The sequence below is a fragment of the Manis javanica genome, chromosome 3 (genome assembly GCF_040802235.1).
Source record: "Manis javanica isolate MJ-LG chromosome 3, MJ_LKY, whole genome shotgun sequence".
In the NCBI taxonomy this organism is placed as follows: Eukaryota; Metazoa; Chordata; class Mammalia; order Pholidota; family Manidae; genus Manis; species Manis javanica.
The window spans coordinates 42,932,795-42,959,858 of record NC_133158.1 but is presented as its reverse complement, the minus strand read 5'-3'; the positions used below and the strand labels follow the sequence as shown (position 1 = coordinate 42,959,858).

General features: G+C 52.3%; 1 long non-coding RNA gene across 1 annotated transcript; it reads right to left on the bottom strand.

The window, feature by feature from the left end:
• Positions 1-420: 420 nt before the first annotated feature.
• On the bottom strand, positions 421-20,726 carry LOC108383804 (uncharacterized). The gene is made up of 3 exons (XR_012129109.1): positions 19,903-20,726; positions 18,699-18,940; positions 421-3,273 (listed from the first exon to the last, which is right to left on the bottom strand). It is a non-coding gene; the product is annotated as an uncharacterized lncRNA (long non-coding RNA).
• Positions 20,727-27,064: the final 6,338 nt, after the last annotated feature.

The window sequence follows — 27,064 nt, the reverse complement described above, 5'->3', positions numbered from 1 at the left end:
CTCTGGAAGTACCTACCCACACTGGATTGACTTAGGTCAGGTTCTGGGGGGTCTGCTCTGCCCTGGGTAAGCTCTGCAGAGGTCACACAGCTGCCAGCCCTCCAGGAGAAGGCCACCCACAGGAGGGCTGGGCCGCCCCAAGCACGCAGCGTGCCAGGAGGGACATGCGGCGCAGGGCCACAGGCAGGGAAGTGTGGGCTGAGCAGATGATGCTGACGAGAACACAGAGATGTGCAGGAATGTACAGGACTTCTCCAAGGAGTTTGGTGACAAGGAAAGAGGGACAGTAACAGGAGTGTAGCTTCTAAGGTCAGCATATTGAAGGAGTTTTTCAGGGTGGGCAAGTCCTGAGCAGCCATGAGGGTGGAGCAGCTGGGGGGGTGTTGCGTTGTGTCCCCGCAACAGGAGGAGTTCATTTCTTTTATTTATTTATTTATTTATTTATTTATTTATTTATTTATTTATTTATTGAAGGGTAGTTGACACACAGTATTACATTAGTTTCAGGTGTACAACACAGTGATTTAACTTATATACATGATAATTCTAGGTACCAGCTATCACCATACCAAGTTGTTATAATATTTTGACTCTATTCCTTATGCTATACATTACATCCCGGTTACTTATTTATTTTACAATTGGAAGTCTGTACTTTTTTTTGTGTGTGTGTGAGGGCATCTCTCATATTTATTGATCAAATGGTTGTTAACCACAATAAAATTCTGTATAGGGGGGTCAATGCTCAATGCACAATCATTAATCCACCCCAAGGCTAATTTTCATCAGTCTCCAATCTTCTGAAGCATAACGAACAAGTTCTTACAAGGAGAACAAATTCTTACATAGTGAATAAGTTACATGGTGAGAGGAGTTCATTTCTTAACCCCCGTCCCTGTGGATGGGACCTTATTTGGAAGAAGGGTCTTTGCAGGTGTGATCAAGGTAAGATGAGGTCACACTAGATCAGGATGGGCCCCAAATCCAGCAACTGGTAGCCTCAAAAGGAAAGGGAGATTTGAACACAGACACACACAGAGGGGGATGATGTGAAGGGACCCGGAGAGGAGACGGCCATGTGAGGACGGAGGAGAGCCACCTGCCCCCCAGAGATTGCCAGCACCCACCAGAAGGAGGAGGGGGTGGGAAGGAGCCTCTCTTGGAGCCTTCAGAATGAGCACAGCCCTGCCCACACCTGGGTCTCAGGCGTCCGGCCTCCAGAACTGTGGGAAAATATATTTCTGTTGTTTAAGCCCCCCAGTGTAAATTTGTTGTGATAGCCACAAGAAACTAATGCAGAGGGTGAACAGCTCGGCTCTGATTTCTTGGAGTTGGACACAGAATTGGATGTGACCCTGTGGTCTGTCTGAGCAGAGGAAGGAGCCTGCCCAAGAGCAGGCCACCCCTTCCCTTCCAACCTCTCCCCAGGGCAGCAGACCTGAGGAACCCCTCTGGGGCCCTTGCTGCAGGGGATCCTCTGTCCAGTGCCAAAGGAGGCATGTTGGGGCATCTGAGCAGGACAGGAAACAATGAGCATGCAGCGATTGCCTGGTGGGAGAAAGCTCCCAGCTCCTCTGCTGCTTCAACACCAGCATCTGGGCTCCACCGGGAAAGAAAACAAACTGTGAAGCAGTCAGGAAAAGAAGGACAGTGTTGCACAGACAGTTTCCACGTTCCCCACTGTCTGTGTTGCCACTTGGACATGTTGGAACCCCTCACTTGTTAATTGGTAGCTGGCTGTGCAGCAATAAATCCACCTGCACCAACCCATAAATCAGTCAAAGGCAGGAGAAGACTCTGACTTAGTCACATATTCCTGTACTCAGACTCCAGCCAGTTCAGTGGTTGTTGCCATTGGAGCCCCTGGACACAGCAAAAAGGAGAATCTCAGGAAACCTAGGGTGCCTGCTCAGGGGTCCCCACAACCTGGCTTGAGTTTCTAAAACCAACCAGAGAGAGTGCCCAGACGTGCTTGTGCAGATTTTCTTCTGAGAGAGTACGTAACTGTCACCCTATTATTATTTCTTCCTTTTTAATGCTTATAACATTAAAAGGTCAGATAGTGTTGCAAGACATGTGATAATAAATGGTGGCTGTCACCGCGCCCCTGCCCACTTCCAGCTCCCTTAAGTCAACTACTTCTGAATCTCTTCACTGCTTTTTTTCATCTTCACCTCCACATTTTCACCTAACATGATTACTCTACTATTTCTTGGTTTTTCCAGTTTAGCTGACATACCCACAACCCCACACACTCAAACCTCTTCTACCATACCCACCATCTTCATAACTCACTTATATCACACTCTTTGGCAAAATCAACTTTTAGTTGTGACATTATTATGACTCCATAAATGTTGCAACTAAGCCACTTATACCACTAAGATTACCTTTTCTTTCTTGTGCAACTTTGGTTTTTTCTGAGGTTAACTACTGCCTCATTTTTTCCATATATTTAATTTTTCATTTACTACTTAATAATCATTCCCCAAAATTATCTGACAAAGCTGAAAAGTCCCCTCAGCAAAATCACACACATCAGGTAATCATTCATTTTTGTCTTTTATCTGTTATTGGCTTGTTTTTTCCCTTCTGGAGCTCTCTGTCTTCCTGTTTGTGTCTGTACTGGTGAGCCTCCTGGCTTGTGGCACAGCTCTACCCCTTCAACATCAGTGAGAACCTCTTTATATTTTTCCATGCTAGAAATGTTTCCTGTGCCCCTTGTCCTTCTCTTTCTGGGTTTACTTCCTTGCTCAAGTAGAACATGTCCTCCAGTAACTTCCTGAAAAACGATGCACGTGAGGTACAATTTTTAAATCTTACATATCTTCAAATATCTCTGTTCTAGCCTTACAATTGATTGATAGTTTGTATAGATAAAGAATTCCAGGTAAAACTTCTTTAGAATTTTTATGGCATTACACCATTAGCTTCTGCTTTCCAGTATTACAATTGAGAAATTCTGATCTTTTGAAATTATCTCATTGTTTTTCTTTTATAATATTTATAACCTTTTTTCCTAAATTCCCAGTGTTTTGAAATTTCAAGATGATATCCTATTTTCATTTATAGTTTGGAAACCTGGTTAGCTCTTTCAATCAGGAAACTTATGTCCTGCAGTTCTGGGTAATTTTCTTGTATTGTTTCTTTGATAACTTTCTCTTCTTTCTGTTCTTCCTTGAGTCACCAGGTCTACAGCCTGTCTGGTTTAATTTCTCTGCCGTGTATACACACCATGAGTATTCTTCAGTTGGGATGGGACAGTTGTTGGCTCTGTGGGAGACAGGAGGAAATTTTAGCAACTAAGTATTTCATACAGCATGCTTTCAGTGTTTCAATTCTTCACTATTCAGCCAACCCCTCACTCCCACCTTCAAAGATTCCCTCCTGACCCCAATTCCTCAGCCATTCTGGAGCTCTGTAATGCAAGTTGCTTGCATAGATTAGTGACGATTCTGGTAAGCAGTTTTGCTTCAATTTGCACTGGTCTGCTGTGCCAGTGTATCACTTACAGATTATATCTGACCGCATGTGACAGAACCCCATTCCACGGGTCAACCAAATAGTATTTTAATTTTCTTACCAAAAATAAGCAATCCCTGGCTGTTACAGCAGCCCCATGATGTAGTCCCTGGGCCAAGTTCCCCCCATCTTTCTGCTCTGCCATCCTTCTCATCTGGCTTTGACCCTTGTGGTAGCTCCATGGTTACAAGACCTCCCCAGGCCCATGTCCATATTCCAGTCAACAGAAGGAAGAAAAAAGAAACAATGAGCAGGAAGGAGTGGCTCCAATGTCAGAAAGCATTTTTCCAGAATCTCCAACAGATTTTTGCCTACATGGAACCATGTGCGTAGCCTTACAGTCAAGGGGTGTTGGGAAACAAGTTAGTAAGGAACATCGCTGTCCCAACCAAAAGCCTGACAAACTTCAAACTGGATGATCATGAACCCCTCAGTGCAAATAGTCTGTGATGTTTTGGTGATCAGGCCAACATCCTCCCTGGAGGTAACTCCAGAAGTGGTTGTCAGCTTGGCAGTTCGGTTTCTCTGGGGAGAGTCCCTCCTCTGCTGCTCTCATACTCTGACCCAGGCCCCCTCCAGTCCAGGGAATGAGGACGGAGGGCTGGCCACATGTGGGTGCACACCCACTGGAAGAGGGCAGCCCCCACATGGGAGAGATGCTGAGCCACAGGCAGGGGACAGCACTGGCCACACCTTCAGAGCCCAATGCCCCCCAGGGGACCACAGTCACTACCATAAAGGCCAACGCTGTTGGTTACTTACTTATGGGTAAGTGCTGTGTGTTCATTTTATAAGACCACCTTGAAGGGGGTATGGTATCATCTCTGTGTGTGGGGAGACATGGCAAAGCCAGGAATCCTAGGTGCTTCCTTCAGCGCCTCCCACCTGACCCTCCTAGAGATCAGAACCCGCCTGGACAGAACATCTTTCCCACAGTTTGGGACACCAACCCTGTGGAATCACAGGAGGGCAGGGGCCAAACCATCACGTTCACTTCCCACTTTCAGCGCCTTCCAAGAGCATTTAGGAGATGACTCAGCCCACAAGGGAACTCTCACAGGGAATTCAAACTGGAAGGAAAGTGCTGGCCACAGTGTGGACGCTCCTTCTCCAACTGGGGTGGGGGTTGGTTCCTGCCCCCCCTAACCCTGAGTAGTAGAGACTGTCCCCAGGCCCCCAGCTAGCCAGTCCAGATGCTAAGAACCAACGCCATCACAGTTCCCCCAGCAGACAATGGAGATGGTGTCACTTCATTATCTCTCCATGCAGCCTCCACTTTCGAGACTGGATGGTGGGCACTGGAACTCAAACGTTTCCCAAAGGCAGGTGGGGCAAGACCACGGTTCTTGGTGGTCTTGGCAGCTAAGTCCTAGGAGAGGAGCTAACCCAGTGGGTATTTTTAACCACCAGAACATTTCAGTTCATGTGTTTGTTGTTTCTGAGCAAACAAAATCAGTGACAATATACATAAAATGAGTCTATAAATTTGGTCTATAAAGGGATTTTTCTTTGTAAGCAAGCCTTTTGAGTCCTAGAAATATACTAGGTTTCTCAAAAGTTTGATTGATGTATGACTACTTCATCAACTAGAACAGACAGCTGGGTATAATATTACTCCTTGTTCAAGGTAGTTTTTGAAAAGCTATTGTTGATGAATTAATTTCTTGTATTAGTTTCTTAGGGCTGCCTTAATAAGGGACCACAACCTGGGACTACAGCAACAGAAATACATTCTCTCACAATTCTAGAGACTAGAACTCCCAAATCAGGGTGTGGGCAGGCCCATGCTCCCTCGGAAGGCCCTGGGGAGGCTCAGTCCTGCCTCTTCCAGCTCCTGGTGCCACCAGCATTCCTTGGCTTACAGATGCTTCACCCCAGTCACATGGCCACCGCCTCCTCACTGGGCCTTCACATCATCTTCCTGTCTAAACTGCCCCTTTTCACCAGCCAGTCATATTGTATTAGGGCCACCCATGACCTCATTCTAATTTGATCACCTGTTAAGTCCCTGTCTCCAAATATGGTCACATTCTGAGGTGGGGGAGAGTCAGAACCCCAACATATCTTTTTGGGGATACATAATTCAACCCATAGCGCTGCCCATTTCCTAAAAGAGGAGCAGTAGGGAGAAAAGTTGGGAAGAAAAGAGGGAAGGTAGCAGGGGCAGGGAGGGAGGGGAAGCCCCTCCTGCCCTGAGGCATGCCTGTCTTTTTCTGTGTTTGTACTGCAGGCAGACAGGAGCCAGGGTGCTGCAAAGCAAAGGCTGGACGCAAAATCATGACAGTGCCAAAGCTGGAGCGGCATGAATGTGGGAGAGCTGGCACCTACCTCTTCATGCTTTGTCTAGAAAGTGATTTGGATCTAGTGCCAGTGCAGCCGTCTCTGTCTGGGTCAAGTTCTAGGAGGGAGCAGCAGGTTGCTGACCCTGGAATAGCAGTCTCCACTCTGGGTTCCTGGGGCACAGGCCAGGAGAGGCTCCCGAAGCAGAAAGCCAGCACACCCTGTGGTCGGCACCCTTGGCAGGTGGGCGCCTTTGCTCAAGGCTAAAGGCACTGAGTTCCTGACTGGCTGCTGAGCACAAGCCATTTACTTCTTGGTGGTGAAGCGAACCTGTTTTGGAGTCCATGAATCTGTGGGCTAGGTCGAGGGCTTCTGAGCCATTAGCCCCATTGAGTTAGGAAGCCTCAACCCTCAAAATCGGTACCTGGAGAAAACACATGCACATGAGGCCAGTGGGTCCCATCTATCTTTCCTATACTAATATAACTCAAAACTCGTGGTCGCACTTTGAGCGTCCTCTGTGCTGGAGCAGCCTTGAACCTGTGGAAGTCTCAGCCTGCTGGACACTCGGCTATGTTAGAAATGCTGACATCTGAGCATCAGCAGCCTGATACCTGTTGTCTCTTCCCAACTGGGCTCTGTGGGTCATTGCTGATGTGGCCACATGGAGAGTTTGTCCCTCTGCTTATCTGTCTCTGATATTCCTTCCGTCTTCAGTTTTCCTCCAGGCCATGGCACCTGGCTCCCCTGAAGACCTCTGCTCCCTGCAGTTCTTGTGTTTCCTCTTGTAAGAAGCCCCCCAGACTGGCCAGCAGCAGATGTCCGTACCTCTTTCCCAGAGTGGAGCCTGGACAGAGGACCACATGCAGGCAATAGTTAGGTGGGGACCCCAGGGAGCCAGAGAAGGGCGAGGGAGGGGAAACCAATTCGAGGACACAGTGGAGAAGGGGGGCTCACTGAGGCAGGATTCTGGGGCCTCTGATGGGAAGAGAACCTCTGGGAATCGTCAAGGGAGGGTAGACAGGGAGCAACCTTGTCCATCCATCTGGGTCTCTCACAGTGAAGGGGGCTGAGTCCCACCTTTCCAGATGTGCTCGAATGCCAGTGGGCTCCAGTGTAGGAGCATGGTGTGGAAGGTGAGAAGGGGGGTGCTGCTGGTATTAAGGAGCTGGGGCCTACCCAGATCCGCTCCCCGCAGCCACAGCTGGGATCAGAGGGGCACATGATACCCATGACTGTTACTCCCCCCACAAACGTCAACCAGTCTGTCTAGGCAAGTGACCCTCCAAGCAGCACCTGGCCCAACAATTGTCTGGGGCAGTGGCCTGGGCTCAGTGGTGAGGGCAGGGAGTGGGTGGCCCACTGTAGCTGGAGTCTGCATGGTCTCAGCAGGCAGGGGAGGCTGTGGGGAGCAGGTGAGTGCAGGACGGGGAGCCCATGGGTGGTGGTGAGCTGGGAGGGGCCCTGAGCCCCTTTGCACCCTGACTCCCAGCTGTGCTCCAAGCGTGCATGCCTGTACTCGGATCACCCTGCCCACCACAGCTAAAACAACCAGTGCCCTGGCCACCCAACCCACTGCCCTCACTGGGCCACAGGAGTGTCCAAGCATCTCTGCCACCTGCATTTGCACAGGGTCCCTTCCTGCTGTGCAGGGGTGTCCCTCACCACCCCCGCCGGCACTACCCAGGACCGGGCTCACCACCACACTGGTCAGGCAGCGACTGCCTCTTGCCTGGCCCCTCCCTCAGGCACTCTGCAGACTCACCAAAGTGGGAAACTCCCTTCCCGGGCCACACGATGGACCCCAGACATGTGCGCGCAGTCACTGGCTACCCCCAACCAGGGGGGCAGGGGCTTCCTGCCTGGCTGTTCCAAATGAGGGCCCACTCAGTCTGTGCTTACTAAGAATACTCATTTGTTGCACACCTACTCTGTGCCCAAGTCTCCTAACCCAGGACTTCCTGCAAGGTGGGCATTGGTTAGCCCCATGCTCAGAGGCTTAGCAGCTCCCCAAACCCAGGCAGCCAGTATGAGGCAGGGCAGGTCCCCAACACAGGGTCTCCCTTTCCCTCAGGGTACCCGATGGACACTTGGCTTGGCTTTAGGTGTCCTGGGACACATAAGGCAGAGGGAGCACCATGTGAATGCCTATGAGTGTGGCCCGCCATAGTGTAGGTATGCATGTGTGTGTGCTCTGCGTGTATGCATCTGTGCGCATGTGCACGTGTCTTTAGTGGGACAAGGGAGAGTTGCACATTCTCAGAGCCACCTCATCAAAGCACTTTGGTTGTCATTCAAACCTAATGCGTGAAAGTATTGTGAACAGTGTGCCAGCTGGCCCCGGCCATCAGAGGAGCCTTTACTGACCGGCATCACAGGTTATGGGGGTGATGCAGGTGTGTGTGCGTGACGGCGCCTCCAAGCTCAGGCCCTGCCTCTCAATGAGGATGTTCACAGGTGTGAGCGGAGCATTTCTTCCACATCTTTTCTCAGCTTGGTGACCTGGGAGCCACTGAAATCCTCCCAGGAGAAGGTCCTGGAGTTTCTCTGGGGCCCTCTGCCCGGCAGAATTTTGGTGGACAGTCCTGCTTCCTAAGCATCCAGTTTCAGAATAGTCAGGTGCATTAAGGTACATGATACACTGCGGTATTCTACAGCGTTTTAGTTCCACCCTCAGAGAAAGCCTAGGGGGCATTACAGGCGAACCGGGGCTGTCTGCTGAGCAGGTTCGCCCTGCATCTCTCCTTGGACCCGCACTCACCTCCCATCACAGGGGCTGAGCCCTGCAGGCCACAGGGGCTGCCCGCCAGCTGCTTGGGGCCCAACTGAACAAGGGGAGGCACTGGCCAGAGCTGGGGGCGGAGGAAGGGAACAGCACTCTGCTAGCAGGGGCCCCACAGTGGCTGGCGCCTGGCCTTCGGGTATTTGGCGTTTAGGTTCTCTGGGGAGAGCCACCTCCTCTGCTGTCCCCACACTCCCCTCTCCAGCCCAGGGAATGCGGGCGGAGCCTGGGCTGCAGCCCCACCACACAGGCTTCCCGTGTAGCTTCCATGCATGAGCAGGGCCTTGGCTCTTGGGCGCTGGCAGCACCCTTTCCTTCGGGTCTTCAGCCGGGGGCGAGGGATGCTGATCTCTGGGCTGCCTTGGCACCCAGGGTTGCCAGGTTTAGGGGGGGGAAAGCACAGATGCCCAGTTGAACTTGAGCTTGAGTTTCAAAGAAACAAATATTGCATGGGATATGCTCATACTAAAAAGTTACTTGTTGTTTATTAGAATTCACACTTAACTGGATATCTTAAATTTTTTCTGGCAACCTTACTGCCACCTCTAACTGTTTGCTTTTCTGTCATCATGCAGCCAATTCCCCGCATTAAACACATTAAGTTTTAAACATTTAGAGCAGTTTCTGATTTTCTAGTGGGGCTCTGACTGAATCATACTTAGGATAAAAAAAAACCTGGACAAAAATACACTAAATTGTTAATAGCCCTTATATCTGGCTAGTGGACTCGCAGGAAGTTTTTATTTTATTTATACTTTCTATATTATCTAATTTTTTTTAACTAATATCTATTCCACAGAAAATATTTTATAATTACAATACTGGGTCCAGGAAGGAACCATAGCCCCCTGCCCACCCAGTGCCCACCGTGGTCTGTCTGTGCACAAGGCCATTTCTTAGGGGGCTTTGCCCCCTCCCAACCCCAGGTCCTATCCCAGTGACAGGGAGGGCAGGGTCACTCAGGACAGATGGAAATGTGGCACCTGACCCTGTCCATCACCAGGGTCCCCCCTACATACCACAATGGAGTCCTGAATTCCCCCTACGACCTCCCACAGGAATGGGGGAACCTCTTTAGCCAGAGGGTCCTTTGCCAAGTCGGTGTGGAGGAATCAGTGTAGAGCGATCAGGGCACAGGGTCCAGCTTCTCCCCAAGGCTCCTGGGAACCCCCACTGACAAGGCAGCGCCAGACTGTCACCTCCCTGACCAGCGGGGCTCAGCCTCCTGGCCTCAGCGTGCTCACCTCGGGGACCTGTGACTGCACCTGCCCACCTGCCCCCCGGCGGCTGCAAGGCCACTATCCCCAAGTCCAGGTTCCTGTGCGCTCCCTCGGGACCCTTCCCATGGCACCCACGGAAGCACCCCAGGGTCACCCAGGGGCGGCAAGGGCCAAGGCCCCCACCCTGGCTCTGTGGCCCTGACTGGCCCCACGTGGGAAGCACCACAGAAGGCAGAGTGGAGTCTCCTGGAGAAGCACACGCCCCCTGGCAGGGAGAGCCATTCCTCTGACATGTCATACCCACCTGCTGGAGCCTTGGGCAGAAAGGCCCCTCAGCCCAGCAGCTTGCCCAGGGCCCCTGGGGCTGGTGGGCGAGGAGGGATGTCACCCTGAGGACCACCTTGGAGGCCTGGTCACAGGTGTGATGGTGGGGAGGGGGATGAGGAGGTGAAGGGGCGTGAAGGATGGAAGGGAGGGGATGTGGAGGGGGCGGGAGGTGCCCTCCCAGACGCCAGCGCCCCCCGCAGAAGGCCCCAGGTCCCCAAAGAGCAGCTGTGATGAGAACAGTGAGGGGAAGGCAGTTTGGGTGCAGGTTCCTGAGCTGGGAACTCGTGGTGAGAGGGCCACGGGGGTGCTAGGCAGCGCTGCCTGCCAGCTGACACCGAAACTCCAGTGAAGGCTTCTGCTGACAAGGGATTCAGGAAGACTCAACATGAACAAGGGGTGACATGGCGACGAGAACAAGGTGTGCTGCCTGCCACAGGGCCCCACTAAGCAAGGCAGCAGTAGGTTTCCTGCTGTAAGGAAGTGAAAAGAAAACCGGGCTCCTGAGGCCCAGGGTGAATTATTTTCTTAATAGATCCATTGTCTAGAAAAGAGTCTCAGGGAAAGAAACAAAATGTGAAGCTGTGTCCTTGGGCATCTGCGCACACCAGCTGGGGGAGACGAAGGAGGGGCAGCCCTCCCCTCGCACCCGGCTATCTTTGCCTGGAACCATGGCCCTGGATCCGGCTCATATCCAGGCCAGTGGGTAACTTCAGTGGGCAGCTCCAGTGGGCACCTCCTCCCAGACGGAGCCGGGGGTGGGGTGGGGGGAAGGTCCTGGGGAAAGAGCTCACAGCTCACCCATCCCTCGATCCCTGAGTCTGTGTGGGAGCAGCTGGTTGATTCAGACCTCACTCCTGGGTCTGCTCCAGAGAAGGGGTCAGTCCCACCCCATGGGAACAACATGGACCAATGCAAGTGTGTGCCTACATATGACCCCGTGCGTGTGTGCATGTGTGTGCAAGTGTGTGCCTGCATATGACCCCATGCATGTGTGTGTATGTGAGTGCAGGTGGGGAAAGGAGACACAGGCTTTCTGCTACAGAGTAGACACTGTAGACACTTCAGGAAGTCCCCTGCCCTGTGCTTCCTTTTCTTCAAAGAACTTAGATGTCCAAGAATAGCTGTGTGACTCAGTCTGGCTAATGAACAGTAAGATGAAGTAGCTGAGCATTTCTGGACAGGGTAGGATTCCCTCATTAAGGAATTATAAAGAGAAGCCTCTTTGCCACCTAGCCTTCCATCCTGCATTGATGTTGTCCTGAGAGGATGTGATGCCTGGAGGCGCTGCAGCCATTTTGCCACCATGAGGAAAGCCAAAAAAACCTCACCAACTCAACACCCTTCTTCCAGACTTCATAAGACTATTAAAAGTATTGCTCTGAGCATTAGGAATTCTCTTACTTATGGCCAAAAGCATTCAGAGCATGGACTCTAAGGCCAGAGCCGTTCTGCTGACGTTAAGGGCCAGGAGTTCCTGCTCTCTGCACTGAGGCTTTCTGAGTACAATTTGGCTCTGAGACCCAGCCTGACACCTTCATACTGAGGTGCTAGAAATGAAAACTTTGCTCTCTGAGATTCCCTTATCTCCCCACTCCTAAAGGGCCATCACCTTCTGTTTGTAAAGCAATTCCTGGTTGCCATGGAGACCAGGACACCTGCAGTGAAGTGGAGCTTTCCAGGATCAAGGTTCAGGCTGGGGTAAGGAGTGGGCAGGCAGATTGGGCACTTCTCTTTAATGACCTAATTATTATCATTAACATACAATAGGCTTGTCACCAATTCTTCCCTAAGGTCGGGGAGACAGCCTGCCAGGGCCACGGTCCTTGTCTGCACAGGTCCTCTCCTCTGGCTCCTGGGTGTGCGTCAGCAACAGCGTCCCTCGGGCAGCAACAGAGCGCTGGCTCAGCACCCCCAGACATGCAGGGCCGGGCCCAAGGGGAAGCCTGCCCCCAACCTCACCCTGCAAGCATTTGGACCAGGGTCCAGAGCTGGAGGGGCAAAAGTTCTATTTCTAGAACTCTCCAACCTGTCTGCCGGCCTCCAGACAGTGCAGCAGGCAGGCAGGTGGGCAAAAACACCTCAGAAACCTCCCACTGAGTACACCAGGGTCCCTACCTCTCTTCTTACCACCGAGGCCCAGCTGCCCCCACCCAGCACCACTGTCCTTGACAGTGGAGCCTGGACGTGGCCTCATCCAATCTCTCCTCCAACACCTGTTTATAACCAGCTTCTGATAGGGAAAAACTTACAAGGACAGCCGTCTAGTCCAGGTGGCTCCCTTCTGCTGCTCTAGTTAGCAAGGACAGCAGGAATTCCTGTTTCCCCCCCACATCCCTTCACTCCCCACTCTGCCAGGCACTCACTCCCTAAACTCAATTCCCCTCGCTTGCTTGCTGTGCATGAAGAAAGGTTGCAGATAAGGAAGCAGAAAGATAGATATTGCTCCCCTTGCCTTTGTTCAGGGCTCAGACCTTGGAAGGTCACTCCCCTCAGAGCCCGCTGGTGTGAAATGAACCTCAACACTCCAAGACCTCCGAGCGCCGCTTGTCCCATTGCCAGCCCCAAGTCCAGCAAAGCGCAGCAGCATGCGTCTCTCCTGCAGGTTCTGGAAAACACTGCCTCAGTGGAAGCAGCGCTGCTCTCACTGTCGTGAGCTGGAGAGAAAAGAGCAAAGTGGGCTTAACACATTAAAGACCCCGCAACACAGCAAAGCGGGTTTGCACTTTGAAGGGAGGATGGAGGAGGGAAACTGAGTCCGCAGCACGTGGGATCCTCAGCCAAGCCTGCAGAACACAACGTTCACATCCAGACTTCATTCCAGTCAAGCAAGCTCAGTCAAGGCAAGGAACAATCTTAATCTGAATGGTGTTTGAAACGTTAGGTGGTGTTGACTAGATTTGCCTTGCTTTTCATTGATGTAAGAGCTGCACACGACAGTGACTTCAGTCGGCATTGATAGTTTGCAGGAGCATCTTTTGATGTGCTGTCCTTCCCTTCCCTGGGAGTCCACAGGGTCGCTGGGGCTGCTGTAGCAAAGCACCCCGGCCTGGGGCTTACAGAGCAGACATTCATTCTCCCCCAAGGTCAAGCTGTCCCCGGTTAAGGCGTCTCAGGGTTGCCTCCTCCTGGAGATGCCCAGGCAGAATCTGGCCGCGGCCTCTCTCCCAGCTTCTGGAGGCTCCTGCGGCCCGTACCGTTGTGTGGCTCATAGATGCATCCCCCGGCTCTCTGCCACCAGCCTCCCAGGCCATTCCTCCTGCAGGTCTGTCCTGTGCTCTTCCATATGATCTCCCTCAGCCTCACTCTTACAGGATACCCGTCGCTGGATTTAGGGCCCCCTCCACCCCGATGCTCTCATCTCGAGATCCTTGAATTAATTACATTTGCAAAGACCCTATTGCCAAATAAGCCACCTGCACAGGTGTGGGGTTTAGGACCTGGACTACCTTCAGGGGATACTTCTCACTACAGAGAGTTGGAGAGGTGATGACCCAGCCCACCCCTCATCTTTCACAATTAATATACCATACAAGTCACCCATCGAAAAGGTACATACAGTTCAATAGTTTTTAGTATAGTCAGTGGTAGTTAATATATTTAGTATGTGCAGCCATCGCCACAGTCAATTTTAAAGCATTTTCGCCACCCCCAAAAAGAAATCCCCTACCCTTTAGCTAGCACCCCCCAAGTCCCCCAGCCCCTGGCCACCACTGATCTACTTTCTTTCTCGATGGGTTTGCCTCTTCTGGACGTTTCATAGGAAAGGAACCATGTGATCCATGGTCTTTTTTAACTGGCTTCTTTCACTTGGCATAATGCTGTAGCCTGTGTCCATCCTTAAATCCTTTTATAGCCAAACAGCATTCTGGTGTGTGGCTAGACCGCATTCTGCACATCCATGCCTCAGCTGGACACGTGGGCCATTACCACCTCCTGCCTGTTCTGTGTAGTGCTGCTATGGACATTTGTGTGTAAGGTCTTGTGTGGACATAGGCTTTTGTTTCTCTTGGCTATAGACCGAAGGAAGGAGTGGCTGGGTTCCAGGGTGAGTCTGTGTTTAACCTTTTGCAGGACAGCCAGGTGGTTTTGCAAAGCAGCCGCCCCATTCCCCGTGCCCACCAGCCATGTCAGGGAGCTCCCATACCTCATCCTTGCTGGCATCTTGACTGCCTTGATAGGTATGTAGTGATACCTCACTGTGGTTTTGACCTGCAGTTCCCTTCTGACTACTGACATTGAGCATCTTGTGTGCCAACTGGCCATTTTGTATCTTCTTTGGAGAAAGCATTGGCTTTTCAAAATAGGTGGACCTGGAGGCGACAGGATGTTGGGGAGACAGGTGGGGCCTGGAGGCTGGACTCACATGGGTTTAAGTGGGTCCTCTGAGTGGCTGGGTGTTGTTCAGATCACAGAAACCTTCCATATTGATCTCCTGCTGCTGTGTAAAGATGAGCACAAATGTAGCAGCTTACAATGGTGCCCACCTATTGGCACACAGTTCTGGGTCCAGTGTGGCTATGATCTCCATCGGGTCTTGTTGGGGTAAAGTTCAGGCGCCAGCCTGGCTGGGCTGATGTCTGGAAGCTCTGAAGAAGAACCCGCTCCCAAGCTCACCCAGTCCTTACGGCTTGGAGTCCTGGAGGGTTAGAATTTCAGGAAGCACCAAACATATGCATGCACACGCACGCACACACACATGCACACACAAACACACATGCACATGCCAACCTTCTTTCCCATTTCTCAGTGAACCCAGGTAAATGTGAATTTCAGATAAGCAGCAAATAATTTTTAGTATAAGTATAAATTATAAATATTTGTAAATTATTCATAAACGTCTATAAGTCCTATGCAATATTTGGGATACACTTCTAAAAAATTATGAAAAATTTTTAATAAAAAGTTCAAATAGAATTAGTAAAATTGAGGATTTTAAATTTTAATAAAAAATAAACTGCATCATGGATAACATTTTAGTTTAAGTGTGTCTCATGCAATATTTAGGACATATTACACTAAAAAAATGGTTGTTTATCTGAAATCTAAATGTAACTGGGCATGCTTCACCTTTTGCACTGGCTACCCCTGCTAGAAGCTCTAACAAACTTGGGGTGCTCAGCGGTTGCCGCACCCTTTGGGAGGGCTGGCTATCTTGCTGCTTGCAGCTCGCATGCAAAGCACTCAAAGGTGTACACGCCAAGCTGGTGGCTGGACAATGAACGACACTATCTGAGATAATGGCTGGCAGGTGGTGACAGGTGACCTGGTTCTGCCACAAGATAGCTCTTGACCTTGGGTCTCAGCCTCAGCGCCTCTACAGTAAGGTGCTAGGTCTCTACCAGGTTGGCCACCATTGCATATCTCAGGTGCTATGACTCACATGCAAATTGAGTCAGGTGTTATTCTGATGCAGGAAGGGTGTGAGGTGATGAGAGGCCCCAAGTGCTGGGCAAGGTCCAGCTGGGCACCCCCGGGGATGCAGCTCCGGGGATGGGCCAAGCCTTGAGGGAAAGGAAACACCAGTTTGGGGCACATCTCTTCTATGGGTGAATGCTGGGCACCCGAAAGTCAGCTCACAGCCAGTCCAAATCTGTTTTCTAGCCACCCTACTTCTTGACGCACGCTGGCCTCCTTCTGGGAGGGCCCTGGAGCTCAGAATTGCTGTTCTCAGTTCCCTAAGAGCCCACCTGGATTGATCAAGTCAGGGGCTTCATGGAGGGTGGGTGGGGTCTCACAGCCCGAGGTCCAGGCCGGTGCTGCCTACTGGTGTCCAAGACCTCAGCCACTCAGGCCTCCCGCTGTGTCTCCCAAGTCCACGTCACACAGCGGCAGGCCCAGGCCGTGAGCAGCCGGCCAGCCTGGGCCTCCCCAGAGAGGTCTCTCTGTCCAGCCGGGGCAAGGCCTTCCGGGCCCAGCAGAGGCAGCACGGAGCGGCGCCTTCCCAGAGGCTGGAGGGCACATGCCTCAGAGCCGGGCCGGGCACCAGGCAGACCTGACCTGCCACGTGCACAGCCGTGAACATGACATCGAAGCAGTTCCCCAAACAAAGGAATGGGCACCACCCTGCAGGTGGTCTGGGCTCAGACCATCCTCCCTCCCTTCCTCTTCTTCACTTTCTTTCTCTTTTCCTTCTTTCTTTCTTTTCAAAAGCCACACAACAAGCAGCAGGATGAAATCCCATGCGCAGAGAAGCCACGCAGGAGACTGCTAGACCAGGAGAAGGGCCTAACTCTGCTTTGCCCACGGCAGAGGAAGTGGAGGGCACCCAGGGGGAACTGTCAGAGCAAAGGGGGAAAGCAGGGAGGACGGTACACTCTCTAGACCAGGCCAGCCCTCTCCCAGGGCCAGAAGCTGGAAGGCCAGCTGGGTAGGAGTGCTGAGCCCTGAGCAGCTGAGGGCTGCTCATCGGCTGGAAGATGCGAAGGTCCCTGGTAGTGTCCTAGGAAATGCTTCAGACAGCGGGCTGGAGCCTGGTGGGAAGGACAGAGAGCAGAGGGCAAGTTCTAGAAGTTTGCGGGCAGAGAGGCAGTGCTGGGCAAGGCTGAGGGAGACCACAGGGGTCCCAGCCCAGGTGGCTGGGGATGCTGGTGACAGCAGAGGTGAAGAAAGAAAAGGTAGGCAAGGGGAAGTGGGGAGAGGAGGCAGATTATAACCTCACAGTTCCCAGCCATCAGAGTCCTGCGTGCCCAAACACTGCAGGCACGTAACAGGACTCGGCCCAGGCTCTATCCAGGTGCAGAAGGAGGCTGAGGCCCACCACTGCCCCTGCTCCTCAAACGGGACAGATGGTATGGTGATGTCCCGCTCTTCCCCTGGGAGCGGTGGTGCTGGCCTCAGATTTAAGGAGCAAAGGCAGGGCAAATCAGCCCTGGCTGCAAAGCCCTGGCTCCCGCAGTTCCGAGGGGCAGTGGGACCGCAGGGTGCCCATCCCCTGGGCTGAAGGCGGCAGGAGAGGCCGCTATGAAGACACGGGGAGGCCACCTGGAAGGGGGGCGGTCCCCTCACCCCAAGAAGGCTGTGCTCAGGTAGGTGGAGGTGACGATTGTCTGCGGCAGGTCCCAACAGGCTGCCTGGGGCTTTGATAAATGAAGGGAAAATGTACTGGATAAGCAGCAGCAGTTTCTGGAGACTTGGCCTCCTGAGCACAGAGTGGTTGTTAACCCTTCTCTTCCCACTGTTCCCTCCAGATAGCAAATGTGGCCCAACCTCAAGTGGAGCCCCCAGGCCACCCTGCATCCCTGGGGAAGCTGGCCCCTCTCCCTGGGTTTGCCTGGATGCTAAGTGGGGACAATGACACTCAACCAAACTGAAAAGCAGGCTCAAGGGGAGTCTGGATTGAGTGGCCCAGGGCCACTGGTGAGAGGCAAGTGCTAGTTAATTTTATGCCTCGGCTAGGCTGGGCCAGGGCGCCCAAACATTTGGTCAAGCATTATTCTGGATGTTCCTATGAGGTTGGTTTTGAATGAAATTAACATTTAAATTGGTGGACTTTGAGTAAAGCAGATTGCCCTCCACAGGGTGGGTGGGCCTCATCCAATCAGTTGAAGGACCACCAGCACCAAAGCCTTGCTCTCCAGAAGAGGGAAGTCTGTGCACATGACCCTCACACCTGAACTGCAACACTGGCTCTTAGCTGGGTTGCTGGCCTGCAGGTCCACCATCCAGATTTGGGATTTGCCACCTTCCATAATTGCACGAGACAATTCATTGAAATAAAGCCTTGTACATATTTATACATATAATATATATCCATCCACATCCTATCGGTGTTTCCCTGGAGCGCTGTGATGAACACAGGGAGCATAGGCCATCCCAGCTGCTCCTTCCGCCAACCGGCAGAAGGCTGAGCCCTTGTTCCATGTGCTGGTGACAAGCATCAGGCACACAGCAGTACAGGCCTGGCCACAGCTGACAGAGTCCTTCTGGAGGGTCAGATTAGGGCCAGATCACCCAGAACACCCCACAAGCCCCCTCCCCTCCTGCAGGTGCCAGCCCCACCTCTCCGGCCTGGAAAGCCCCCTGGCTGGGGTGTGGCAGTCCTTGTTACCCTGGCTAATAATCACCGGAAATTCAGCCCAGCCCCACGCGCCCACACAGCGCCTCACGCCACCCACGTCTTTGTGCCCAGATCTTCCCTGCCTTCCTGGGAGTTTTGCCATTTTAGAAACTCTTACAGAAAGTGAACTGGCCCTTTCCCACGAGGCCATTTGCTGTGAGTAGAGACTCCAGCCATGCAGGAGGTCCTGCTATGGAGACTTGCCTGGGAAGGGAGCCTTAGCAGCCAGGATGGAAGTGGCAGGACAGGGAAGGGAAGGGGTGGGGAGGCCTGGATGGCACTGGCCACAAGCCTGCTTCTGCCCTGGGGGCCTGCCCGCCCAGCATGGGCCTTATTCACACATCCCTTGAATGCCGGGCCACAGACAGAGACAGTTCTGAGCCACAGCCCAGCTGGCTCCAAAAAGGGCCCATAATTAACATCTGAGGGCAGCCCCATGCTGCTCCCTGTCTCCACCACCCCCACGCTGCCCAGCGTTAAGGTGACCCCCCACGCTCCCGCTGTGACTCACCCCGTTTCCTTGTTCTTCCCCACCAGCAAGGTTCCAAGACCTCCAGCGGCCACACGGGGCACGCTCCCCAGGCTGGGGGCCTCCGGCACCCTCCCTGTCACTCCCCTGGAGGCTGGCTCCCTCCTTCACCCCACATCCTCGGGAAAGTGAATGGAGGGATGGAGGACAGTGGGCTGGGTGACACTGCCCTTTGTAAGGAGGAGGACAGGAATGGTAGGAATGCAGCCCTGTACACTGTACACCTATCAAATGACAAAAACGAACCAGTGAGTGGGTAAGTGAGCAAATGACGTCTTCACGCTGCACACCTGTGTTCCACGACTTTAAGAACCATAAAGGCAACTGGGCGAATCATAGAATAAGGCAAAAGTCCACATAAGAAATGGGGCACTGGGCTCGGTTCCGGGGCTGAGCCTCATCGCCGCCCACCTCTGTCTGAGGGAACAGGTACATCTGCTCCTGTTCCTTAGGGTACTGGCAGTTGCAGAACTTGCTTCTGTGGAGGAGCCAATACTGTTTTTAACTCACTGAGGTGACAGGCACACGAGATAAAATCAGCCAGTTTACAGTGATCCATCAGAGGCATTTGGCACATTTGCAATGTGCAGCTACCGCCTCTGTCTCACACCACATTCCCATCCCTCCAAAGTGACACCCTCAGCCCATCAGCAGTCTCCCCCCATCCCACCTCCCACAGCCCTGGCACTACCAGTCTACCTTGTGGGTTTCCCTGTTCTGGATATTTTGTGGACATGGAATCCTACAACATGTGGCCCTTTGTGTCTGCTACCCCACACTGAGCGTAATGCTTGGGGGTTCATCCTTTTTATAGCTTAATAGTATTCTATTGTGCGATGGACCATGTTTTATTTTCCATTTTTATGCTGATGGGCACTTAGGTTGGTCCCCTGTCGGGCTGCTGTGAACAGTGCCCCCATGAGCATGGTGTGCATGCACCTGTTTGAGCCCTTACTTGCCATTCTTTTGAGTGTAACCACCAACAGTTTTTTATAGCTCACAAGACTCTGGACCCCTCGGTTTCCAGACATCACAACTTGACCAAAGGGCACACGGGTCAGGAACAGCAGGGCCAGGCCTGGGACCGAGGTCTCCCAGCCGTGCACCACGCATGCTCCCGGGAAAGGCTGCCGTCATGTTACCAAGGCCCCTGCGGAAGGCAGTGAGGTGCCTTAGCTCCACTCACCTTAGCAGGTTGGGCAACACACAGCAGGCCAGACCGCAGGCGGTGTCATCAGAGGAGGGGCCCAATCACCTGACTGCCCACCATGCAATAGTGGGGTTTGCCCGCACAACAGGAAACCTGGCGAGGGTCTCAGCACGAGATCAAGGCGCAAGCTCCCCACATTCAGAGGCAAAGACCTTGCTTCTTTGGAAGGCTAATCCAGAGCCTGGGCCAAGGAGAGGGAGCAGGAGGAGCAGGCTCATGGGGAGCCCCACCCAGTCACTCAGCATCAAATAAACACGGGTTATTCCCACTTGCAGTTACAGGCATGAGAGGAAATTTCCCCAGTAATGCTGCCTTCCCAGGAAGCCGTGTGAGGCTTGGAGGTTTCTTTGCTTGGAGAGCTGAACCCGATGTGCACTGACTGCATAGTCAACTGACTGGCTCTAAGTCAGTGAGGCAGGCGTTTGGGTCCAACCAGGTGGTATACCAACCGGGACATCGCTTAGGCACGTCTTCCCTCTGCCGTCTGGAAGCTGTGAGCTCCTCCACTCCTAGCCCGGCCACTGGCAGCAGGTGACGCTGAAGGTGTTTGCTGAATTGATGTTAAAACTCAAGGCAGCTGCCCTAAAGAGTGGAAGCTGATTCCCTTGATTTCTGCCATTCAGGATCCCTCAGGGAGAAGGGCCCCCACCACGGCGCCTGCCCTCCTGCTTGCTCCGGGGACCCTCCCATCAGCAAACAAGTGTAGGCAGCATTTGCAGGCTCTTTCACGTCAGTTTGTGTTTTATCGGATCAGTAAGACGACGCAGTGTAAAAGTCGAAAGCCCATGGCAAGAAAACAATACGGCCATCCCCTGCCCACAGCTTGCCCAGCCCCCTGTCCAGCTCCCACCCATGGGCAGCCCAGTGCAGCCAGGCAGCCCTTTCTCCTTGTGTTCATCTGTTACATGCTGACACCTTTTCTGTTGGATGTCTTGGGTACTCGTTTCCGACTGTGGAAGATGAGTATGTAGCTCATTCACAACAACCCGGCCACACCCAGGGCTACCCAGAGCACCTACATCATCACTTACAGCGAAATCAAACCGCACCGCTTATGCATCATGAGCATCAAGATGAAGAGACCCACACCATGCCTGTGGGGACCAAAAGGAAGACTTTCCTGCTTCATAGCTAGGAAGGGGGCATAAGTTGTGAGAATCCTTTTAGATGACTAGCTAAACATACAAGAAAGGGAATGAAATCTCCAGGGGCCAAAATAGAAGAGAGATGTGAAGAACAGCATGCTGAACACAGCTGCTTCAGTGAGAGCACACCTGTCTCATCACCAGGGACGCATGGGTTGGATATCCCAGGGACAGAAGGTGGCGGCCCAAGGCAGGTTGGCTATATAAGTGATACCCTTGAAGGGCCCCCACAAGGGAATGTAGCCACCTCCCAGCAAAGGGAGAAGACCTGAGAGCATGTCTATCTCAGCCTAAGCCATGGGTGAGAAAAAAATCCCCCTTGTAGTGACGGGCCTGTCCCCTTCAGAGCCCTGAAACTGGCATAAAAGTGACGACAGGCTGGCAATACAACGGCCAGTCATACCAACACAAACTCTCTCAGTAAGGACGGATCCTCAGCCCAGGCACAAAAGATTCCCACAGGTAGAGCCCTGACGAAAATGAGCTCACAATCCCAAACCATAAAATGCAAGGACACGACCCACCAGCAGACCCAGTAAACAGAGAAATGGGAGTCCTAAGAACCTCAGGAGATAATGGCTTGAAACAAACATATTTAAAATTATTACAGACGGAAAATAAGGGGTTGAACGTAAGACACTACTGAAAACCAGGCAGCTTGGGAAGGAATAAAGCAGGACTTCCAAAAATGGAAAATACAATGAGTGAAATAAAGATCTCAAGGGATAGTTTGGCTACATATGAGATGCAGCCTCATCGTCCCAACACCAGCTCCACTCAGCAACTGGAAAGAACACCCCCTGCTTAGGGGTCAGCTGTGCACAATGTAGCACAGGGAGATAGAAAGACGAAAAGATGAACAGGAAGTTGAGAAATGTTGAAAATGAGAAATGAGAAAATTTGAAGGTTCTAGACTGAAAATCACCTTCTGAATGAAGAAGGTGTGTTCCTTGTCTCCTACTTACCTGCCTGTTGTTGTCTAGAGGTTGGATGCCACCTGATTAGAGTCCCCTAAGACCTCTGGAGGCTTTCAGGTTGCTGGTGGGCTGGGGCTGGCCCGGCTGCTCCTTGGACAGCTGCCCTGCCAGTCATCACTCCACGCACCCGGGGACCTACTCTGGCTGAGATGTGCATCCTTCAGTCTGGGGGGGCCCTTCTTTCTCTGTTTCTGGGACTCCTATCACTGTGATGTTGGACCCCCTGGAATTATTTTAAGCTTCTTCCCTTCTTTTAAGAGTTTGATTTCTCTTATCCCACTAAAATTTTTCAATTTCTGTTCTCCCAATGTTTACACACACACACCCGCTCCTGTTCTGCTTTACATTTCTTTGAAATCTCCTTTTTCTCTCTGGAATAATTGTAGATGTGTAAAAGTTTCCTCCTGGTCCTTACTCGGTTCCTCTGGACTTTCCCCCGCTGGTTGAGTTGGTTTGTCTTTGTGTCCAGTGGGCCTGTTGTTTGCCTTCCAGACAGGAGTTAGGAACGGATGTTTGGACACCCTGTGTTGGACACAGGGGTGGGGCATTCAAAGGGTGAGTGTCTCTGCAGCATGACGGGTGGGGACCCTCGGACAGTCAGGGCTGCAGGCAAATCTCTGAGCTAGAGGCGCCAGGAGCTACAGAGGGGGGAGGGGCTGGCGGGCTGGGGCTGACACTGCTGTCACTTCTGAGTACATAGACTCGCCCTAACTTCCTCCTGCTGAGTCCCCCCTTCCCGCCGCCCTGGGAAGACAAGCTCAGGCCAGCTCCCGGGGGGCCCTCTAGAGGCTCGCCTCCTGTCTGGAGCTCACAGAGCCCTGGGGTGGGGTACATGGCCAGGCCACACCGTCCTCGGCAGCTTGGTACCATCCGACACTATTTGCTCTCTGCTCTCCCCACGGAAACTGTCACCACCTGATGGCAGAAACAGGGTCTCACAATGCCATATGCCCTCCTGGGCCCCATAGGGCAGTCCTCACAGAGTAGGGCCCCTGGGGCTGGCTGTGTCCCTGGGGAACAAAGAGGCAGCCAGGACTGGAGAGCGCTCCCCTCCAGGCAGCCGGCTGGCCCTGGGTGATAGGCTGGGCTTCACTGTGCCCAGCCTCTCCCCCCACGAGCCCCAAGGAAGAGCACAAGGAGGGCCTGGGCCCCAGCCCACAGAGGAGGCAGCTGCCACCCTATGATCAGCTTTCTCCCCCAACACCACCCAGGGCCCCGCCAGGTGCCACCCCACCCAGGGCTCGTTTTTCTGGTGGCACAGCCGGTCCAGGCAGTGACACGAGGAGGCGGACATGGCAGGGAGACCTCATTCCTTTTGGTTGCCACAGAGGGACCGAGGCTTGATGAAACTTGAAGTGGTGGCATCTGACCCAGACTTGTCACATAAAAGGTGGGGGTCGCCCAGCACCCAGGATCCCCACTGTCTGGGGCAGCGCCATCTGCACTTTGGAGAGACTTTCTGAAGAGTCACATACAACCATGCACATACTCTTTTAGCCGCGTGTCCTCCCACACGTGAAACGCGAAGCAGAGGATTTCCTGTCCTGCAGCCTGCTTATTCCTGCCGCGTGTTTTTCTCTTCCTGAGCCAACACTCAACATATTTTTTAAAATTTGAGCTTGTTTCTTTCAGCACATTTTCAATATAGGTTTTAGCACTTGCCATTGGCCAGGGAGGCACCTTATAAAAAGGCTTTGTTAACCCTTTTATCACTGTGGCCCCAGCAGTTACCTGGAAGGCTCTGGAATGTTCTTTCCCTCCCAAGCTGGCAAAGGCAATCACCTGAGCAAGGGGATTGTTCCTACAAGCCTTTCTCCATTATTTGGTGGCTTTGTCCCTTCATTTAGGTGGGCTGTCCCTTAGGTCGCACTTGAGTTAGGAATGCTGGGGCACCCCCACTCTCCCTGGCAGGGACCCTGGCTCTGTGAGGGACAATGATTCTGTGGGGACCATAGTTCTTTGCCTCTTCTTCCAGACAGAGCTCAGTGACTGGAGATGACCCCTTTTCCTCACTCCACATGTGGTTTGGGCCTTCACTGAGGGAGAAGATAGGAAGGCAAGGGAGGGAAGGTGAATGGAAAGCGAACTTGCCCAGGGTCAGGAGTCTACATTTTCAAGAACTTGGCCACCAAAGTACAGGCTTAGGGGCAAGGATTCTCTCTCCTATGAATGTCAGCTTCTGCGAACACCTGCTCCCTTCTGCTGCCATGTCAACAGGAGGCTGTAATAACAGTGTCCACCACACCCACTCTTGCAATGAACAGCTAATGCTCAGTACAGTGAAATGCCTCCAGCAAAGGAAGGCCCTGCAGAACTGGAATCAGCTCCAGTGACCTGGAAGGAGGTGGCAACTCTTGGCTAATCAGCTCAGCTAGTGGAGTTCAGTGGTCATCTAGTTGTTTACTGAGGAAGCCCTCAGGTGTACAGGTGCATGTGCCACCAGCCATGTCCATGATGAGAGCGCCAGGAGGCTGACTGGCTGTGGACCCCTGCCCAGCAAGGACTTCACAAAGACCCTGCACCGGGGCCCAGATTTTCCTAAGATTTGCAGAACGGAGTCTTGAAACAGTGGAACCTGAGGGGCATGCCATTTGTGGTCAGGTGGCCTACACTCTGGCTTCAGGCAAGGAGAGACAGGCATTAAGACAGGCTAAGGGGACTCACGTTCTCCTTGCCCAGCTGTGCGGTGTGTGAATCAGAGGCCGAGTCTGAGTCCTTAGTTTCACTACTTGCCAGGTGGTCCCCAACCTGGTCAGCAAAAGGGAATATTTGGTGCCCCATCCCCCTGGTAATGATCTCACCCCAGGCTGCTGTAAGCAGGAGCCTATGAACCCGGGTGTCAGGGCCTAAGGGGGTTGCCCTGTGCCTGCTCCGGCCGGGGAGAACTTCTCTTCCAGCATCAATCATCTCCGTGTCTCAGAGCTGTCGAAGAAAAGCCGGCACGCCTCTCTGATCCTGCTCAGGGCTAAGGCCCAGGACGGACTCACTGGGGAGTCCTAAGGTGCCCTCAGCCCTAGAGCAACAGCACAGCATCCGAGGCTAAGGATTCACTTCTGTTTCCTCCCAGGAACAGCAGGGCAGTTTTTTCCTAAGATGGAATATCTAAGGGAAAAGTTTGGCAGCCCTCAAACCATTAGATGCTCCTGAAAGAAAAGACATGGATCAGGGATCAGAGGAAAAAGGAAAAGTTACCTGTTTTCTGGGGAGTGAGGAAGGAAAAGTATAATGTTTGATGATCACTCTCTCAGGACAGGAAGGGAAATGATGTGTGGAACCAAGAGGGGAAAGGTCAAGTGGCAAAGTCTTAGTAAGAAAAAGTTCAAAAGCTCAACTCCTGGCATAAAAGGCTCTTAAAAGGAATTGTCATTCTGTGGGGCCAAAAAACTCAGCTGGCACACCGCTGCACACAAGGCTGGGAGGAGCCTGGCTGGCTCAGCCTGTGAGGGCACAGAGCGAGCAGGAAGATCTTTTACACACACAAGGACTGAGAAAATGTGCACACACTGAGGATGATGGGGACCAACCTATCAGAGGAAGCGGATACCACTATGAATGAACTAGAATAAACCCTGGGGTGTTGGACAGTAATTGAAGGCACTGGTGTGAAATCATGGTTCTTGAGATGGAGATATGTGTAGTGTAGATACACGTAAGTCACACCCACCCTCAAACCCTAGATCTGTCTGCTGAGCCACCGACACCTCAGGAACAATGAGCACATCTAACACCCAGTTGCTGGTTTCTAAATACCGTTCTCCACTAAAAGAAACTGGTTTCCTTGGAGAAATGGCTGCCTCTGAGGCTGGGGTGTGCAAGTGCAAGATGAGCCAGGGACTCTCATGTGTCAGGAAGCAAGGAAGTACTCAAGAGTGACAGGCATCCATCAAAGGGAAAGAAGAGCCAGTGGGAGGGCACTCAAACTGGCCAGACAGGGTAATTTGATCATCAAAATACTTGATAATGGAGAAGAACCCATTGATTAAATAGGAACCTGTGACTGCACACGGATAGAAATAAAGAATTAAAAAGAGGGAAGGGAAAGCTATACTTAATACACAGTATCACGTCTGTGGTATTTCTGTCAGGAATACTAAATCAAATCCCGAGAATTAAAACAAACCTCTACTGAGGACATGCTGCAAAATAACTGGCTCACGAAAAGCAAGGTCATGGAAGTCAAGGCTGAGGAGCACAGGACTGAGGGCCCAAAAGTCAGGACAATTGAACATGGCAGGTCCTGGGCCGGAAGCAGACACGGACGAGTTGCTTCTTGCTGCTGTTGGCTGTTTTTCTTATAAAGGACATTTTTGAGACAATCAACAAAATTTGAAAAGGACTTGTGGATTAGGTGGCAGTATCATATTAACAGTGACCTCCTGATTTCGATGGGTACACTGGGGCTATACAGGATTAAGTCCTTGCTTTTAGGAATTACACACTGAAGTACTTAGGGGCCTGGGGCACATTGTCTGCAAACCGCTCAGACATATGGGTGGAAAGCCAGGCAGATGGCTGGCTGGCTGGGAAGATGGGTGGATGGGTGGGTGGGTGGATGGATGGACAGCTGGGTAGATGGGTGGGCAGGTGGATGGCTGGATGGGTGGATATGCAGTAGATGAGGAAGAAAAGAGAATGACCAAGCTAACAAGATAAACATAAGCAAATGGGAAATCTAGATCACAGGTACACCAGAGTTCTTTACACTATTGTTGGAACTTCTGTAATTTGAAATTATTTTAAAATGTAAATTTAACAATGAGAGTTACACTGAGAAAGACATACAAACTTTGGAGTGGGGAGCTCCCTCCACCAAGACATCTCCCCGCTGGCTCACACATGTGCAAAGGCCTGGGCTGAGGCAGGAAGCCCAGGGCCACCCTTCCACTCCCTTCATCCCCCCCAGGTCACAGGTTAATTCAGCACCCCTGGGCTGCCGTCTGGAAGGCATCTCCACACCACAAAACTGCCTCCCAGCTCTAGTTTCCAGAAATTAGATTTGAGCTCGTTTTTATAAGA